This window comes from Solanum pennellii, chromosome 11 (assembly GCF_001406875.1).
Source record: "Solanum pennellii chromosome 11, SPENNV200".
NCBI classification, from domain to species: domain Eukaryota; kingdom Viridiplantae; phylum Streptophyta; class Magnoliopsida; order Solanales; family Solanaceae; genus Solanum; species Solanum pennellii.
In genome coordinates, this window is record NC_028647.1 from 18,821,076 (window position 1) to 18,842,788 (window position 21,713).

A 21,713-nucleotide genomic window follows, 5' to 3' on the forward strand; every position below is an offset into this window, starting at 1 on the left:
CTAACCACGCACATATAACTTTTGTTATTTTAATTAACCAAAACAAAATTACCTCATCACCAATTCAAATAAACATAATTTTTATCTTTTTATACTACAAAGATAAAAGAAATTATGCGTTTATATAATATTATATTATTTATAAATACTCACAAAAATAATAATTATACTACAAATATAATGAAAATAGATTTTATACCAATACTTTTTGTAATTTCTTGAAATTTTCTAATTATTTCATAAGTCATGCGTCATAATATAAATAAAAATAAAGAGCACTTGACTAAAATTGATTCATAACATCATTTTATTTGGAAATCCTATGGATAAAGTCATATTTAGAGTTTTTAAGATAATTTGATTCCATACTCGTTATGGGCCATGCTTCACGATAAAGCAGAATAAAGATGATTTAAAAATTTAACATTGTTAACACCGAACACATTTATTTTTATTTATTAGTAAATATTTTTATATTTACATGATGCGTCTAAATCATCTGATACAATTGATGTGCATAAAGATTGCAACTGCAATAACAATAATACTATACTCAGTAAAATCTCATGAAAATGAAAACTTAAATTTTTTTACTTAATTACTTTTAGATAAAATTTGCTTCAAACATATTCAAATAGAAAAAAGAAGAAAAAATCTTAAAAGAAACTACATGATATGAAAAGTAATAATACAAAGTGATTTTTCTCTTACCATTGCAATAAAAGAGAAAGATATCCATAAATTTGAGAAGTTCTTTAGCGTTCTCAACAAAAAATGACTGAACATTTGATTTTAAAATTTTTAGTTCATTCTATAAAAAAATAAATCAAGTTAACAAGAAATACAAAATCAATCATTAATTGCCAATTCTTGAACTTTCAAATAAAAAACAAAATTCACGTTGAAAATAATGAGTAAAAAGAGAGTAAGCATATTATTGGCTACGAATGAACAAATTGTTTCGATAGTTATGGTGTTTTCTAATTTTTTTATATTATTAATTTTTCTTTCTTTTTATTTTAATAATTTAAAATTCATTTTTTTTCTTTTTATAACTGCATTACCCAATTTTAAATCCTTTTTACTACATAATATTAGTATAACTTATATTTAATTAGCAGAAGTTAAATTGTTGAAATATTTTGTATTTGAAAATTTTAAAATTAAAGAAAAAAATAAATGGTTATGTATCATAGTAATTTTTAATATTTATTATATAATGTATTTATTAATTAAATCATGGTAAAAGATTTACTTTGAAAAATTAAATCTTAACCATTTATTTTAACATATGTCATGTGTGACTAATCCAAATACGAACTTGAAGAAAATGGAGAGAAGAGAAATGAAGAGGAGCCGGATCCAAAACGTATTTACCAAACTTTTTTTAATTATTATTATTTTAAATTTTATTTCAAAATAGTAAATTTGAAAACAAAGAATAGTAACCAATTTTTAATTTTAGAAAAAAATCATTTTTAGTTATTTCTCATTTATTTGTAAAAACTACTTCAAAATTATTTTAAATATTTAGTATAAAACATTTGATGATTTCCCAGGAAAATAGGATCCCTAACGTACGGAGCTCCTCTTCATTTTCCCCAAGTTCCTATTTGGATTACTGTCACATTACATAGATTAAAATAAATGATTAAGATTCAATTTTGTAAAATAAATCTCTAACCGTGATTAAGATAATAAATACAATCTATATTAAGTATTAAAATTATTATAATCTCATAAATCTTAGCACCACATTATCTTGTCAAAAAATACAAAGAATAAATAGGAAGAAGACTTTTTTTATTTGCATTTTTGGACAAGATAATGTGGTGCTAAGATTATGAGATTATAATAATTTTTAATACTTAATATATAATGTATTTATTAATTAAATCATGGTTAGAGATTTACTTTGAAAAGTTAAATCTTAACCATTTATTTTAACCTAAGTCATGTGTCACTAATCCAAATAGGAACTTGAGGAAAATAGAGAGGAGAAACGGAGAGGAGCCGGATATGCAACGTATTTACCAAACTCTTCATTTTTTTTTATTATTTTAAATCTTATTTCAAAATAGTATTAAGATAAAAGAATAGTAACTAATTTTTAACTTTAGAAAAAAAATCATATTTAATTATTTCTCGTTTATTTGTAAAAACTACTTCAAAATTATTTTAAATATTTAGTATAAAACATTTGATGATTTCCCACGAAAATAGGATCTCTAACGTACGGATTCGCCTCTTCTCCATTTTTCTCAAGTTCTTATTTGGAATAATGACACATGACATAAGTTAAAATAAATGGTTAAGATTCAATTTTTCAAAATTAATTTCTAACCATGTATATAATTATTAAATTTATTATAATCTCATAATCTTAGCAACATATAATCTTATTCATAAATACAAAGAAAAAAAAGTTTTCTTCCTATTTTATTCTTTTACGTAGGATCTTTTTTCTATTTTTCTTTTAGATAATATTTTTCGTGAGATTATAATAATTTTTAATACTTAATATATAATGTATTTATTAAGTAAATCATGGTTAGAGATTTATTTTCAAAAGTTAATCTTAATCATTTATTTTAACCTATGCCATGTGTCACTAATTCAAATAGAAACTTAAGAAAAACAGAGAGAAAAGAAATGGAGAGGAGCCGGATCCGCAACGTATTTACCAAACTTTTCAATTTTTTTTAGTATTATTATTTTAAATTTGATTTCAAAGCAGTATTAAGATAAACGAATAGTAACCAATTTTTATCTTTAGAAAAAAAATCATATTTAATTATTTCTTGTTTATTTGTAAAAACTACTTCAAAATTATTTTAAATATTTAGTATAAAACATTTGATGATTTCCCACGAAAATAGGATCCCTAACATACGGATTCGCCCCCTCTCCATTTTCCTCAAGTTCCTATTTGGATTATTGACACATGACATAAGTTAAAATAAATGTTTAAGATTCAAATTTTCAAAATTAATCTCTAACCATGTATATAATGTATTAAAATTATTATAATATCATAATCTTAGCAACATATTATCTTGTCTATAAATACAAAGAAAAAAAGTTTTGTTCCTATTTATTTTTTTACGTAGGATCTTTTTTCTATTTTTCTTTTAGATAATATTTTTTGTGAGATTATAATAATTTTTAATACTTAATAAATAATGTATTTATTAATTAAATCATGGTTAGAGATTTACTTTGACAAATTAAATCTTAACCATTTATTTTAGGGCAACTTTCACATATAGCAAACAAAAAATTCATATTTGTATGCTATAGCAAAGTTTGCATAATTGCGCTCCATAGCAAACATAAAATTGTATAATTCGTTATATATATACAATTGTATAATTCGCTAGCCTAAATTTTATAATTCGCTGGCCTATTTCGCTGCAATTGTATAATTCGCTATTCTATTTCACTGCAATTGTATAATGCACAATTATATAATTCGCTGCCTATTTTGCTGCAATATTTTAATAAAATTTGCTTTGCATACAATTGAATCGAATTGAAATGTATGCATATTGCATAATTATAAGTATATAGCAAGAAGATATATGTTTTTCTCTCGCTTTATACAAAAACAGAAACACAATATATACAATTCTGTTNTATATATATATGATTTTGAACTTAAATTTAGTTTTCGTCTACACTATTTCCTCTCATTATAATAATAATAATAATAATAGTATAAAATTTGCATTTGTCTACAATTGAATTGAACTAAAATGTTTGTAAATTGTATAATTAAGTGTATAACACGAAGATATATGTTTTTGAATGTGTATATACAATTTTCTCTCACTTTATACAAAACAGAAACAGAATTTATACACTTCTGTGTATAAAACGAGAGAGGCGAGCAGAGGGAGAGTGGCGAGAGAGAAAGGGAGAGTGGCGAGCGAATTTTTGGGAGAGAGGCGCCTGGCNCTGGCAAACTTTGGCTAACGTTTGCTATGGAGCACAATTAAATCAAACCCTAGCTACTCCATTCATTTTAGGTTATTACTTTGCTATTATATACAATTTTCCCTTTATTTTAACCTATGTCATGTGTCACTAATCCAAATAAAAATTTGGGGAAAATGAAAAGAAACCGGATCTGTAACGTACACACAAAACTTTTCAAATTTCTTTTTTTATTAATAAATTAAATTTTATTTTANTGGAGCACAATTAAATCAAACCCTAGCTACTCCATTTATTTTAGGTTATTAATTTGCTATTATTTACAATTTTCCCATAAATAAATTATTAAAATCATCCGTCAACTTAACAATCGTAATTAGCTATTAGCTCAAAAATTTTCAAACAAGCTTCAAAAGTTGATCCAAAATTAACTCGGGGCAACTACCGATATGGATAAAATGATAGTTTTTTTTTTAAAAAAAGTTTCAAAAATGACCTTGCGGGTCATTACAAGAGCACACCAATCACGGTTGTAGTAATGTTGTTGAAATTGTTGTGTTACCCCACTGTTGTCCTAATATTTGGTACGTTTGCTTTGTCCATGTTTAGTATTGTTTTAGCATTTACTGGTAACCCCTGAAATTTAATAAAGTGAATCAATTGTTGACCTGCAAAATTTGAAGCTAGGTTAGATAAAAAAATCAACTAGCTAATTTCCTTCTCTATATGTATGCACAACAATCACATCTTTATTCTCCAGCTCCCTCTTTTATAGCCCTTGTCTCTCCAGAAATGACCCATGGTACTTCCCATATGCCATCCAAACTCTTTTTAATAACCAATGAGTCATTAACCCTAATAAGAGAAATATAGTTATTGTGATACAAACCATAGGTGAAGCCCTCTTTAAATGCCTGGACTCATGCCTCTAAAGGAGTGGATAAATCCAACATCCTTGCTTGTATTACAAAAGTCTCCCTTGTCATCACAGAAAGTTGTAGTGATAATGTTTAAGTTGAACTTTAGAGGATTCATATGTATTGCATTTGTGGATACCTACTCTAGGTTATGTCCATCTTACAATTGTATTATAAATCAAAGGTATAAGTGGTCAAAAATTAAGCGTGCCTTCAAGCCAAGGATACTTGTATTTTAGCCATTAGAAATAAATTTTTCTTGGCCTCCATTATCATAGGTTGTTGAGACATCTTGCCTACACGTCTTATCACATTTTTCCTCTTCCAAAGCTGCCAGATGATAAGACAGAAACTGCCTTATACAAGGGTCTTAACTTTGGTACACATTTCCCTTCCCACCATTTATATATGGTTTACTTTAACTGAACAAATGGACCATGTAACGTTGTTGCACCTGCAAATCACTGCCATAAATATTTAGAATTAGAACGGAAGAAAAATAAATTGTGAAAAGATTCTTGGCATTATGATCACAACAACAACAAATCAGTAAGTCAGTAATCTTTTTCCTTACAAGGACCTCCGCAATGGGAATCCTCTTTTTTTTGAGAAAGTTAATTGGTATTATAAACAAAAGGAGTATAGCAACAGTATACTCCTACATAATTACATCAAAAGTATGAAGGAGCAGCCCAAAACAAAATCAATCCCCTATATCCCTTATAAACTGTCTAAAAATAGGGTATTTCCCCCTATATCCTTAGCTACAAATTGGATACACCAAAAGTAGAAGGTGGCTAAACAGTTCATCTTTATAGTTTGGAAGGGAATGCTCTTGTTCTCAAAACATCTTTGGTTTCTCTCCTTTCAAATTGTCCACCAGATGCAAGCAGAACAATCTTCCATCTCTCCTTGTGTCCTGACTGATTTCCATCTCTATTCCAGCATGCTAGTACGTCTGAAGTATATCTTGGCATGGCCCATCGAATACCCCTCAGATTAATGAACCATTGCCATAATTTTAAGTCACTTTACAATGCAGAAAAGTATGATTTACCGTCTCTAATTCAGTTTCACAAAAAACATCTGGAGCATAACTGCTTGCCCCTTTTCATAAGGTTTTCCTAAGTAGGGACTGCATGACATACAACTAGCCAAGTGAAACATGCCACCTTATGAGGTATGTTCCCTTTTGAGATCATCTTCCATGGCCACCATTCCTTAGTTTCAGTTGAGATATCAAATAACTTGTAGGCTGCTTTCACCCTGAACTTGCCATTTTTGTCCAACTTCTATAACAATGTGTTTATCAAAATTGGTCTTAGTTGTTCCAAGGTATTGTAAAACTGAATCATTCTCTCCACTTCCCAGTTATTGATGAGTCGTCTAAAGGAAAAATTCCAACCTTGTGCATTTTTTACCTCTGAGATACTAGCTAGCTTTTGTTGATTGAGGTTGTAGATGTCTGGAAACTGTTGCCTTAGAGGTGTTTGCCACACCCATACATTATTCCCAAACATGGTTTTGGTTCCATTACTCACTTTGATCACAAAATTACTCAACATTTTTGGCCACTGATTTTTTGATTGTCATCCATAGTGCCCTTTCATAAGGAGTTTTTACTTCCTGAGTAGTCCATGGTCCTTCCCTACCATATATTGCAATGATGATTTCCTTCCATAGGCCCTGCTCATCTACTGCCATTCTCCATAGCCATTTTAACGGAAGGCTCTTGTTTTCTGCTTCCAAATTCTTAGTTTCCTCTTTTTGGTAGTTATGACAACCTCCCACTTAACCAAATGATGCTTCTTCTCTCCTTCACCATTACCTTGCCAAAGAAAGTTTCTCCTGATAACATCCAAGTTTTTGATGATCTTCCCATGAATGGAGAAAAGGACCATCATGTAAGTTGTCATGGCATCAATAACACTATTTATTAGTGTGACTCTGCCACCTAAGATAAGTATTTACTTCTCCAGTTTACTAGCTTCTTTTCACACCTGTCCACCACAGAGTTCCATATGTTCATAGACTTAGTATTAGCTGCCAAAGGCATTTCATGATAGATAGTGGGAAGCTACCCTATCTTACCTCCTAAAATGTTTTCCAAAGTACTGATTTTGGGAACTTCATTCACAGGATAGATAAAACTCCTTTCCCAATTTATATGAAGTCCATAAACTGCATCAAATAGATGAAAATAACCCTTAGGCGTTTTAGTTGTTCCTTATATATACTTCACAAATTACCAAGGTGTCATCAACATATTGTAAATGGGAAATAGATGCTCCCTGAAAGTTTCCTTCTTTCACGGTGAAACCGCTGATTTTGTTATTCACCTGAGCGCTCTTCAACATATAAATCAAACCTTCTATGGCCAAAATGAACAGAAAGGAGAAAGGGGGTCTCCTTGTCTCAGCCATCTCTAAGAGAAAAAAAAGCCAGTTCGAGAGCCATTTATCAAAACAGAAAACTTCACTGTAGTTGTGCAGAATCTCATCCAATTTATTCATGTTTTTCCAAACCTCATCCTCCTTAATGTTCTCCACATATGTTCCCGATTCAAATGATCATAAGCTTTTTCTATGTCTAGCTTGCATAGATTCCTGGAACTTTGGATCTGTATATCAGGTCTACATATTCATTAGCCACCAGTATTGCATCCATAATTTTCTTGTCCTTTATCAATGTCATTTATTGTTCATCCACTAGCTTTGACATAGCTTTCATGAGTCTATTTCTTAAAATCTTTGATATGATTTTGTAGATACTCCCAATCAAGCTAAGTGACATGAAATCTATCAATTTGGATGCTCCAAACTCCTTGGGGATATAAAACCTTGAGCAATATATTCTAGTATTGTTTTTCCAGACTCAAACATTAATTTAGAATTGGGTTTTGTGTTGATTAACCTACTTTTCAAGAAGAATGATGTGGATATTGTTGTTTCTTGAATTTTATTGTAAATACATGATTGTTATACATTGTGTAGCTTCACAAGTGGTTCGGAAGGGGAAGACTAAACTATTAGGGTGTTTTTTTTTTATATCAATTTAGGCCAAGTGATTTCCTAAAATCTTGTATTCTAGTTTGAATTTTTATGCTTCCTTTGTTGATTGTGTGTTAGGAGTAATGACAATGAGGTGAAGTGTTTAAATTGTCCAGTAATAGGAATGAGGTTAACTGTTTAAATTGTCCACTTGATATATCTAAATAAATAAAGAGGGGTCGAATGAAAAAACCTATTTGTTGAACATGATGATGTGAATTGCCTTAACGTAATCCTTATTGATTGATTGATGAAATGCTTTAAAGCATGAATGTGGACTTTAGATGTACAAAATTTTATCTCTTCTGTGTGGTGTAATATTGCTTATGTTCTTTGATCGTTGGACACCCTGATGAGACAGGTGACGAGTGTTCTTATGCCGAGGTCTTTTCCAGTGAGTTTTATTATGTAGAGGTCTTTGCCGACGAGTGTTTTTATGCCAAAGTCTTTGAATGTGAGTGTTACCATGTGGAGGTATTTGTCGGCGACCTTTACAAAGCCGATGGGAATTTTTTTTTGGCTAGTGATGATCATTATGAATTCATACACTTAATGTTTATGCATTACTTACTTGTGAACTGAAATTGATGTATGTTTTATGTCACGGCCCGAGTCTATACCCTGGACGTGGCCGACACTCAAGAACTACTGTTAGTCCCAAGAGAACCCTCATCCAGGCTGACTACAAGATAAAGACTAACTTAAGCATGCAAAATCGTAAAGCTGAAATAAAATTCAACAAACTCAACTTTACAAAGCTTTAACTCAAATGAACAACTCTAAATAAAAATATATATATACAACTTGCCATAAAATAGGCAACTTAAGTATTTAAAAAAATTAACGAAATAAATGAAGACTTCTGGAACTCTATTGTCTATCTATGAAGCCTCTAAATGACAATGATGAAAGTCGGGACAAGACCCACGACCTTCTAACAACTGAAAGTAAATTGAATCCTGTGGAAGCAAGGAGGCTCACCATAGCTAACTCAAACTTCATGTGATATCAACGAAGATCCTGTTGATGATCTTGAATACGTGGATCTGCATCATGAGAAGATGCAGGCTAAATGGCTCCGTACGTGGAATGTACGAGCATGTAAGGGAAATTCTAAAGCATAACATAAGCTTGAACTTGATAAATATGAAAACATACTTACTCTTTTCAAACTTACTCAACTCAAGAAAATACTCAAGGATACTCAAAACTACTCAACTCAGAAGTACTCAAGGATAAGATACTCAACTTAGAGATTCGACACTTAACTTGAAATACTCAACTCTTGATATTTAACTAAACTCATTTCAATATAAAGTAGTTTAAAACAAGTGCAACATAAAGAAAAGTTGTTTAAAAACACAATGTCAACTAATAATCATAATTTCCCAAAAGACGTACCATCCTCCCTCTCCAAGTCTACATTTGCATTGCATTAATGAAGTCTCATACCCCCATTCACACTAAGCAGAACTCCTTGTGGAACCATGCAATTACTGTTGTGGGTGTTTCTGTAACCGACAACCACCAATATGAGCTTAAGTGGTGATACAAGGTCTTGCGCACACTGTCAGAACTTCCCTACACTTTGTCCTCATATAGAATGCTTAACTTAGTGGATCCACTAACTTAACTTAAGTGATCATCTAAAAGGTATGATCCTTTAATACCCATGGCTACATGGTTTATGGAGACTTGAGTTAATATGAACTCGCATCCCCATATCAGTGCTCAATACTACTCCTAAAAATATACTTAATTCATATGTTTTTAAAACAACTTCTTTCTTTGGATTTACATACTTAATTAAAACCTATAATTAAAACCTAGCTAATTAACTCTCAATTAATTTTCTGATGCCTCCTATGAAAAAAAAAAATAAAATTAAAACCTAGCTTAAAAGCTTGGAATCGATGTTCCCTTTCTTTCTCAAAAGTGAACATTTTTTAAATCTTTGGAATATATAGTCCACATATACTTGTTTGAAGAAATGACTTAAGTCTTTACTCTTTATGCTTTACTCAACTTGAACTTTAAGTATTTAAAACAAAGTGAAAACATTTGTGAAAGAGTTTTGAAAACTTTATGAACTTTACTTTGACTTGCTGTTAACTTCTAGACTTGACTCTTAGCTTCTCTTGACATTGATCTTAACTTTCCTTAAATTGGATTATGGATTTAAGGTTCGTGATCTCATATTTATGGATGATTTCATGATGTTCAATTTGGAGGGTTCATGTAGAATTATGAGCATGAACTACTCAACTTAAGGACTATAGGGTTCATGCGAAATTATGGACATGAACTACTCAACTCAAAGACTTAATGGGTAACATGTAATACTCTGCTGATCAAGAATATAATCTAAAATTGGTTAGAAACTCAATACTCAAAACATAGAACTTTAAGATACGACTCCTCTCAATGGTACTTAATTTATAGAATACATGCGGAATGTATGGGTATGAAACTCGACTCGAAGGACTTTAAGTAACTGCATGGAAACATGTTTACAACTCTTATTATTCTGTTACCTACTTCCTCAAAACTTAGTTCAGATTAATAGTTGATCTCAAAAGATTTACAATTGAACTCAAAGACTCTTTTTAAATTTACTCTTAATTAACTCTCTCTTTAATGTGAATTTTGAATTCATCAGTTATGATTCATGATATGAAAAATATAAATAACAATATAGAAAATTGATAGATAAGAATAGAACTTTTATAAGAAACATGAACTCAAGAACTTAAAATCAACTTATCTCAGCAATGCTCAAATCTAGGGGTAGAATCCTAGATTATTCTTTAATTGATTTGAAAGTAGATGAAGAGGAACTAGTCCAACACTATGATAGACTTAAATAACTATAATAACAAGATTCTTGAAGAATCTTGAAGAAGAACTTGATTAGAAGCATTGAAACCCTAGCTTGAAGGTAAACAATCAAGAAAACCTTACTTGAGATTCTTGAATTAGTTTCTTCAAATCTCTACGACCAAGGATAATGATTTTCATTAGTGAACATGAAACTGATTGTTTTTAGAATTTTATTGGTCAATAAATTAGTTTATGGTTTTGTTGGAAGTAGAAAAATAAAAACAACTATTTTTGAATATCATCCCGTCCTCTAATTCGTAACAACACTGTATAAGTTACTAAAATCGTCATAACTTCTTACTCAGAAATTGGATTGACGCAAATTGGTGGAGTCCGAAAGTAGATTCAATTACCTTTAATTGAATTAGTTATGGATCACGTACTTCTTAATATTCTAAGAGATATGGTCATTTATAGTTTACCCAAGTAGAATATTAAATCAAACTTAATGAATCTTCAAGAAAACTTATCAAGATGTCATCAAAAACTTAAATCCTTAGATTTCAAGAACGAATTACGCTGAATAAATCACGAGGGCATGTCCGTGAATGAACCCAACACTATGGAATCTTACGTACCTCAAAGAACTAGGTTCTTGGAGAAATCATAAATTTCTTGAATGAACACTTTGATCCTTCCCTCATATCTCTTCTTTTCTCTTCTTGAACCCTACCCCAGGCGTATATTAGGATTATAAAACTGAACCTAATAGGATTATACCCTTAAAACATTACTAAAAATGAACTAAATCTGATTGGGTAAAAAAAAGACAAAATACCCCTTACTATTTTCGGCTAACTTTCCTTAACTGGACCTAACTTCAAAAGGCTATATCTCATTCATCTAAACTCGAAACATAGAAAACTTGGTGGAGTTGGAAAGATAATTCAAAGAACTTTCTGAAGGTTTCTTGTAGCACACCTAACTCATTGTGTTCTAAGAGTTATGTTCGTTTGATGTAGACCTAAAAATCATACTTATGCATAACTTACGAAATTTCAGATTTCGCTTTGTCCAATTAAGTTATTTTTGTATTCAAGGTTCCACATCTAGTGAGATGAATTTAATACTAATGAAATACCAAACAAAAACTTACTAAGAAAAACTGTTTGTCTTAGTTCAAATTTTTTTATAGGTTTTACATGTTTTGTGTGACTAAGCTACTTGTCATTGATATTGACCTGTTTGGCTTGTTCGATTGTTGATTTGTGAAGCTTGAACTTTTAATATTGGGCCTGCGAGGAGTGTATTCTAGAATATCTAGATTGGATTAATTTCTGTGCAGGTTGTAGTTTGAGGAGGTTTGGTTGTACTGTTAGGGCTATTCCATTTTTAGATAGTTGTTTGTTCATTATGATGCTTGTTGGGTACTGTAACATTCCAGAAAATGTACTTGTCTAGTGAAGGGCTATTAGGTTTAAAGAATATGTATTGGGGTACATAGGCATCCCAATGCCCAATATTGAGTAATATTGGGCATGTTAGAGAATATTGGCTTAAGGGTGTTAGCCAATTTCTATGTATTATCAAGTAACCTATGATATACTTTGATATTCAAATTCCCAATCCAAGCTTGTTTGGGAATTGTACTTCCAATGAAGACCCTAAGCTAAAAATTTTGATTTCTTAGATCCCACACATTAAGTACGAGGCATCAAAATGTCAAGCCTAGGTACCATAACACATGATCATTTAAAATGATCATGTAGATTAAGAAGTGCCCAACGACATAGTGAGGGTCCTTGGACAAGAAATGCACAACAACACATGTGTAAGCACATGTTCAAGAGACCAAGCCCCAACCGAATTTGGTTAGGGGGCAGGCGCACGTACGGGTAAAGCCAAGTGGGGCCTACCTTCCTAACCAATCCTAGGCTCTAACTAACTTACCTAACTATCTAAATAACCTAGGACTAACTAAAATAAAATAACTAGTGTACCCGAAATCCTAAGACCTAACCGGGTAACAAGCTACAGAAACATTCTAGTACCTAACCTAGGATGGTCCAAAGAGGTTGGTTATGGTCCTAGTGACTTAGGGGCACTTTAGTAATTACCCTAGGTCACTTAATTAATTAAATTATCAACTTAATTAATTAATTAAAAATTCATGGTCAAGCCGAGATACCTTAGTAAATTTTCAGATTTGGCTAAGTCAAATGCTCACCTTATTTTTAGTCAATTTAGGAGGGGCGTTTTGGTAATTAGCTAATTGATTATTTAATTAAGTTAATTAGCCTAAGTTGAATTAGTCAATATTCAGTTCCTAAGACTTCGACTCACGTTTAACTAGGTAAGAAACCTCACGACTCAAAAATAATAACAAACGTAAGAAAAGCAGTGAACAATTCTCCTTAGGCGATTTCAAGGCAGTTCTTCAAGATTTTTCATGCAAAGTACGGGGTGATTTTCGTATATTCAATTCTACAGGAAGGTATGGGTTTTCTCTGTTGGATTCCTTTCCCGAAGAGGCTTTTCAAACATTTTTGAATTCAAGAAAATCAAAACTAGGGTTGTTCCCAATGAATCAAATGTTTATCTCCCTAGTTCTCCCTATTTCCGATTCTAGTAGTATGTTTAATGCAAATCTCAAACATGTTGTTAGTATGTGGTGCTAACTGATTATTATGTGTAGGCTTCTATGATTTAATAATGTCGAATGAGACCTATATGTTAGATCCGTATGATTAGAGTATCATTTACATGAGATAAGAATGTTGTAATGCCCAATTGTTTTTCAGAAGATGAAATTGTTAAAAGTTGGCTTGCTTAAAATAATGAGATTATTATAGTATATACATGAAGTTGATTGACTTGGCTAATGATATTCTCATGACCAGTGTTTAGTGAAAGTTTGGTTTATGCCAATAAATTGGCTTACAATATTATTTCCAAAATATGTAATAGAATCGTCCATTGACAAATCCATACCAATCTTATATGGCCAATGTAAATTATGATGTTCTTGTAAGGCCAAATACATGTTAAAGAATGACTTGACAAGTTGTATATCAATGAAGTCATAACTCAGGGTATGTCAATGATCAAGACAAGTACCAACATACCCTATATAAATGAACTTGTGAACATAGTAGCACATTGAATAAGTCCTTATAACTTTCATAAAGAATGGTACAAGACTACCAAATAATATTTAAGAAGATAAGCTGAGTAACGAAATAACATAAAAGCTTATGAGTCATGAAATTGACCTAGAATGGAGTGTTAAAGGAAGTGAGACAAGTGTCACTTGCACCTAAACAATTATGTTAAAGATACTCACATAAGAGGGTGTTATAAATCGTGAGACAAGTCTCATTCACACCATAATGATAATGTAAGATTCAAGTTCACATTCATCAAGTAAAGAAAGGTATGACAAGACATCCATTGAGCTAAGCATACCTCATACTAGAAGCAAGCTTGCATAATGTATGAGTCAACTCTAAAATTTGTAAAGCATGATAAATTGAGCAGAGCGCCGATAGACTAGCAATGAGCTTGTGCAAGCACATGTAAGACTCATGAGATGAGACTACCACCAAGGTGGATAAGGGTCTCCAAAATCTCCTAGTCTTTGAACTATTTTGCCAGCATAGGTTACTATCTAGTGGATCCACCTAAGAAAGCTAGGAAGTATTCAGTTTCACTTTGGTCGGTGAACCTCCTCTTTTCTGTGTGGGGAAGACACTGGATTTTATGTTAGCTCACATGATATATGTCGGTTAAATGCTAGTATTCTGTTTCACTTTAGCCGGTGAACCACCTCTTTTTAGTGTGGGGATGGCACTGGATTTCATGTTAGCCCACATGATCTATGTCAGTTTAATGCTAAAGATTTCTTAAAGAATGTAAGAAAGAAAGAAGAAAGAAAGAAAAGTATGTTCAAAGTGAACATGAGATCAAAGAAGAAGATATGTAAGTTCAAAGTGAATTAAGTAAGCAAAAGCATAAGTAAATCAAATCACCAGTGTTTGATAAGAATGAAGTTTTAACAGTTATTGGCTTATGCCAATAAAGGGAGAGAAACATATTGGCTAATCAATGCCCCATAATTTTTATATCATGCAAATGATCAAATAATGGGCATAGGCAATAATCTTTATATTATGCAAATGATCAAATAATGGACATAGCCAATAACCTTTATATTATGCAATGATCAAATAATGGGCATAGACAATAATCTTTATATTATGCAATCAACTAAATAATGGTCATAGCTAATAAAGATTGGCTTATAAAGACTCATGCCAATTTAACAAGAATGGTAAGAATAACTTGTGAGTAGGGTAGTCAAATTCCTTAGTGTTTTGGATTACTTACTTGATTCATTGTAGGAATGGGACTACAATGAATCATTGCACTCATAAGTAAAACATAGGTTCAAAGGATATCATTGAACTACACAACAAAAAGAATAAAAGACTAAAAAATAATCTAAAAAGTGTGGGAAAAGGAGCTCTCGGCTTAAGGGGGGGCAAAAATATAAATTTTTGCTCGAGTTATTCTAAAATTATGTTCATGATTCCAAGGTCTTAGGTTCATATATAAAATGAGTTGTGTGCTTTAAATGCATGAAAATATGTCATATTCATAGCATGATTCATAAATAACGAATTAGGAAAGTAAAGTGACTTCACTTTCCAAAAATGGCATGTTGCTATAGGAAAAGCTTTCCTTTATCATGCATAGTCCTTATGTGTTAATGTGCATATACCCATATTAGTACAAGTGTGTACTAACCCATATACTATTACTATTTTTATAAGCGCAGGTTCTTGAAGAAGATTGAAGATTCGCTTGAAGCTGTTTGTTCAAACTTTTTTATTAAGGCCGGTTTGGCAACTATTATTATTATGAATTCTTCATTTCAATTGTTCAATCTATTAATAGATGGTTGTTTAGTTTGAGCTATTAGTATATCACTCTTATACAGAAATTATATGAAGTCTAAGTAAACTTCATTAAGTTAAAAAGTTTTAAATTTTTCGCTAAATTTAACTGTATGATTGTAATGAAATCTAAGAAGAGGCTTGTCTGCAACCTCTTAGAGATTAACGACGCCGGTCTCATCTAGGGTCTAGAACCCGGGTGTGACAAACTTGGTATCAGAGCATGAGGTTAAATTACCTAGAAACTAAGGCTCAAAACAACCACATTGCGTAGTTTCTAGCTTATGGTTGTGAAGTACAACACAACCATGACTTAGAGACTTAGTGATGTTAGGAATCTTCCCTTCTTCTACTCTTTATCGTGCTGTGTAGAGCTTTGAAATTTTGTGTCATTCTAGTATCTAACTTCCTTTTTGTGTGTACGTGTAGAAAAATGAACACAAGAAGAAACGCAGGCAGGAGAGTTGGAGAAGCAACTACTGGGGGAAACCAAGCTCCTCCTCAAGCCCCAGCTGCTGGAGTGCAAGTGTCTGTCAACCCAGCTGTGTTGACGGATGGAAAAGTGAGAGTAGCACTGGTTCAGATGGCCCAAGCCATGACTTCTCAGGCACAGGCTATCACAGACCAGTCCACTAGAGAGGGTGCTCCCAGGGAGAACCCACATGCTAGCACCATGGCTAGCAGACTGATAGATTTCACCAGGATGAATCCTCCAGTCTACTTCGGGTCCAGAACCAATGGGGATCCCCATGATTTTGTGGACGAGGTCCACAAGATTCTCTGTGCTATGGGTGTTAATGAAAAGGAGAAGGTTGAGTAGGCTGCATACCAGCTCAAGGATGTGGCTCAGGTATAGTACAAGATGTGGGTAGATGGCCGAGCACCCGGAGAAATCCCCATCACTTTGGACCTTCCTAAGACTGCATTCCTGGAGAGGTTCTTTCCCAGAGAGCAGAGAGAGTCTAAGGTTGAGGAGTTCATCAACCTACGTTAGGGAGGTATGTCAGTCAAGGAATACTCCTTGAAGTTTGTTAAACTTTCCAAATATGCTTCTTCCCTGGTGTCCAATAGCAGGGATGAGATGAGAAGGTTTGTGACTGGTGTATCAGAGGATCTGGAGGAGGAATGTCGGGCAGCCATGTTGCATGATAACATGGACCTTGGTAGATTAATGGTACATGCACAACAGGTAGAGGAGAGTCGTCGGAGGAAGGGAGGCCGAGAAGGCAAGAATCCTAGGACCTCGGATCATGCTGGTTCTAGCAGTGGTAGGAGTTCGTTTAGAGTCCAGGACAGGCCCAAGTTCAAGAAGAGGTACCAGACTCAGGTAATCCTACTCCTTCTAGGAACACTAATGCCAAAGGGGACAAGTTTGGCCCTAAGAAGGGCAATGATAGAAATGCCCAGCGTGACCGAAATTCATGTGGTAAGTGTGGTCGTTCGCATGGAGGTGAGTGCAGGATAGGTTCTAATGCTTGGTATGGGTGCGGCAAGAGTGGCCATATGATCAGAGACTGCTCACATGTGAAAAAATCAAACCAAGGAAGATACTCAGCCTCGGCCTAATCCTACTGCTGTAGCCGAGCCTCCCAAGAGGAACATGTTCTATGCTTTAAAGGGTAGAGAGGAACAAGAGACGTCAGCTGATGTGGTGACTGGTAACTTGCATGTCTTTTCTCTTCCTATGTATGCATTGTTTGATCCAGGATCCACCTTGTCTTTTGTTATTCCCTTAGTAGCTAGTAAATTTGACTTGCTTCCTGAGATCTTTCATGAACCTTTTCTAGTTAGTACTCCTATAGGGAACAACATTAGAGCTGAAAGAGTATATAGAGATTTCCCAATAACTGTTATTGATGAAAGTCACTTATGCTGACCTAATAGAATTAAACCATGCTTGACTTTGATATAATTTTGGGTATGGATTGGCTCCATAAGTGTTATGCTACCATAAACTGTCGAAACAGGGTAGTAAGGTTTCAGTTTCCTAATGAGTTAGAGTTGGAATAGGAAGGGCGTAATTCAAATCCAACAGGCTAAATAGTTTCCCATCTTAAAGCTAATAAGATGTTATCTAAGGGGTATCTATATCACTTAGTCAGAGTCAATGATTTAGAGCATGAAGTTCCTTCCATAGACTCTGTGTCCATAGTGAATGAGTTTCAAGATGTCTTTCCGGAGGATTTATCAGTAATCCCTCCTGAACGCGAAATTGACATTGGTGTTGACTTAGATCCCAACACCAAACCAATTTTCATTCCTCCCTATAGAATGGCTCCAGCTAAACTCAAAGAGTTGAAGTTGTAGTTAAAAGATCTACTTGATAAGGGCTTCATCCAGCCGAGAATATCCCCATGGGGTGCTCCACATGCACCCCATACAAGTAGTGCCTCCACAGCTTCAATGTAAACACCACAGTTGCCAACTCTAGGTCATGAGTGGGATAATTCTTCTCATGAACCTTGAGTTGTCTGGACGCATAAGCTATCACCTTACAACCCTGCATAAGAACACAACCCTAACCAACCCTAGATGCATCACAATACACAATGTAATTCTCACCACACTTAGGTAAAGTAAGCACCGGGGCTGAAGTGAGTCTGTCCTTGAGCTCCTGGAAACTCTTCTCAAAAGTCTCCATCCATTCAAACTTGGCCTTCTTCTTAGTCAAAGTTGTCAGTGAGGCAACAATGGAAGAAAAAACCTCCATGAACTTACGGTAGTAACCAGCCAATCCCAAGAAGCTACGGATATTTGTGGGAGTAAGAGGTTTTGTCCAGTTCTTAACAACCTCAGTTTTCCTGGGATCTACCTCCACACCTTTGTCACACACAACATGACCCAGGAAGGTCACTGATCTATGCCAGAATTCACACTTACTGAATTTGGCATACAACTGATGTTGTCTAAGTACCTTCAAGGTTATTCTCAAATGTTGTTCATGCTTTTCCTTGGTCTTAGAGTAGATGAGAATGTCATCAATGAATACTATGACGAAATAGTAAAGGTATTCAGGGAAGACTCTGTTCATGAGATCCATAAATGCATCAGGTGCATTAGTGAGACCAAATGACATAACTAGAAACTCGTAATGACTATAAGGGGTACGAAAGGCTGTCTTTAGAACATCTTCATCCCTAACCCTAAGCTGATGGTACCCTGAACGAATATCGATCTTCAAGAAGAAACTAGACCCTTGGATTTGGTCAAACAAGTCATCTATTATGGCAAGTATATACTTATTCTTGATAGTGACTTTGTTTAGCTGCCGATACTCGATACACATTCTAAGGGTTCCATCTTTCTTTTTCATAAACAACACTGGAGCGCCCCAAGGGGATATGCTCGGCTGAATGAAACCCTTATCAGTGAGATCTTTTAACTGCAGCTTTAACTCTTTAAGTTCAGCTGGAGCCATTCTGTAAGGAGGAATTGAAATTGGTTTAGTATCGGGTTCTAAGTCGATAGCAAAGTCAATCTCTCGAGGGGAGGAAGTCCAGGCAAATCATCAGGAAATACATCTTGGAACTCATTCACTACAGGCACTGAGTCTATGTAATGAATTTCATGATATAAATTATTAACACTCACAAGATGACACAATAAACCCTTGGACATCATTTTATTGGCTTTAAGGTTCGAAATCAAGGGATTTAGGATGACACGAGTTGAACCCCTCCCATACTAGCTCTTCTTCATTAGGGATACAAAATCTCACAACCCTATTACGATAATCCATGCAAGCATAACAACTATGAAGCCAGTCTATGACAAGAATAGCATCAAAATCATGCATTGGTAACTTAACCAGTCTTTAGACATAGTCTTACCACATACAACTATTGGGTAATCCTTGTATACTCTATCAGTTCTTACATTTTCTCCTAAAGGTGTACTAACCACTATAGGATCATGCAGAATTTTTGACAATATCTCAAAAGTGAGAGCAAGAAAAGGAGTTACAAAGGAAAGCATAGACCCTGGATCAACTAAAGCATAAACAGAAGTTGAGAATACTTGCAGCATACCTGTTACCACATCAACGGACTTCTCCTGCTCCTCTCTACCCTTTAGGGCGTAGATATTGTTCCTCTTAGGAGGCTCGACTGTTGCTGCATCCTGTGGATTAGGACTAGGCTGAGCATTACCTCCAGCCTGACCTCTTTTTTGTGGGCAGTCCTTAACCATGTGCCCGCCCTTATCGCAAGCGAAACAGGCATAGTGCCCTGTATGCACTCTCCACTGTGAGCATGGCCACACTTACAACAATCTTTTCTGGGACGCTGTATCTCACCTCCATTGCCCTTCCTGGGCTCGGGTCTGCCTCCTTTAGGTGTTGTACTCCTCTGAGAGTTAGAGTTCATTGAACTTTGTTGCCCCTTTTTGAATTTGGGCTGCTCACGGACACCGAAGTTGTTTCTGTTGCCTCCATTACTAGGACCTGCCTAATCTTGAGACTTAGGCCTCCTAGCAGCACAAATGCTTTTCTTCTTCCGGTTGTCCTCTACCGCCGGCATGTACCATCAACCTGGAGAAGTCGATGTTATCGTGGAGCATCGCAGACCAACACTCCTCCTCCAGATCTCCGTTGATTTCTATGAGGAACCTGCTCATCTCATCCCTAGTTTTAGATACAAGGGAAGTAGCATACCTGGATAGTTTAACAAACTTCAGGGAATACTCCCTAACTGTCATTTATCCCTGCTTAAGGTTGATAAACTCCTCAACCTTTGCCTCCCTCATATCCCTAGGAAAGAATCTCTCCAGGAAGGCTGTCTTAAACAGCTCCCAAGTGACCGGAACTCCGCCCAAAACTCGGCTATCGTGCCACATCTTGCACTAAGTCTGTGCAACATCCTTGAGTTGATAGGAAGCCAACTTTGCTTTCTCAGTATATGTGTCCCCCATAGCCACCAAGATCTAATGCACCTCATTCACAAACTCCTGAGGATCCTCCAAAATCTTAGACCATGTGAAAATAGGAGGATTCATCCTCGTAAAGTCTCTTAGCCTATCAGCCATTCTGCGAATCGGTGGGTTCTCCCTTTGAACATTCTGTCGGTTGACCTTGTCAGTCATGGCCTGGGCCTGCATAGTGATGGCATGTTCCATCTGGACCAGAGATGCCCTCACCTCTGAATCAGTCAACCCAGCAGGATTAACCGTCATAGCCACTCCTTCAACTGGAGCCTGGGGTGGAACCTTATTGCCACCAGCAGCTACTCCTCCTCTCCTTTGACCAATTGTTCTCCTAGTATTGATTTTCTGAAAAACAACAAGGATTGATGTCAGACACACTCATAACACCAAGAAAATCAAACATTAGGAAAGACAAGATAAGATCAGAAGAAGGGAAATTTTCCTACGCATCATGCAGTCTCTAATTTAGGATAGTAATGCACTTTAGTACCATGACTTAGAAACTACTTAATGTGGTTGATGTGAACTTATTATCCTCAGAATTCAACCTAGCGCTCTGATACCAACTTTGTCACGTCCATAATCTAGATTCCAGACGAGACCGGCGTCGTTGACCTCTTAGAGGTCGCAGAAAAACCTACATACGTCATTCTTACTTCATCTAGGTTAATTTTTAGCGGAAAATTTGAACTTTTTGTTTTCTTATTTCATTCTAAGCATATTAAACTTGACATCATAGGCGTTCACAAATCAACCACCTAATATAGAGATAATCTAATGAAAGAATCAGTTCATAATTTTACTAAACATATTTTTGCCAAAACGACACCGATACAAAGTCTGAACAAAAGTGGAAAGAAACACTAGTGGGACATGCTCCACTAGCTATATCCTACATCTAAGCTAGATAATAAAGGTATACATCCTCTAAAGCATGAGGGCCTACCAAGTTCAGATGAAAACTCCGCGTCCGGATAGCTGCAACGTCAACCTGTACGCTCTATAGACCACCTGTCCTGAACCTAAAATTGTAGAATTTTGTGGGATTAGTACATACTTATACTAAGTATGGGTACATGCAAGCACACACCAAGGACATGCATGAGTAAGAACAG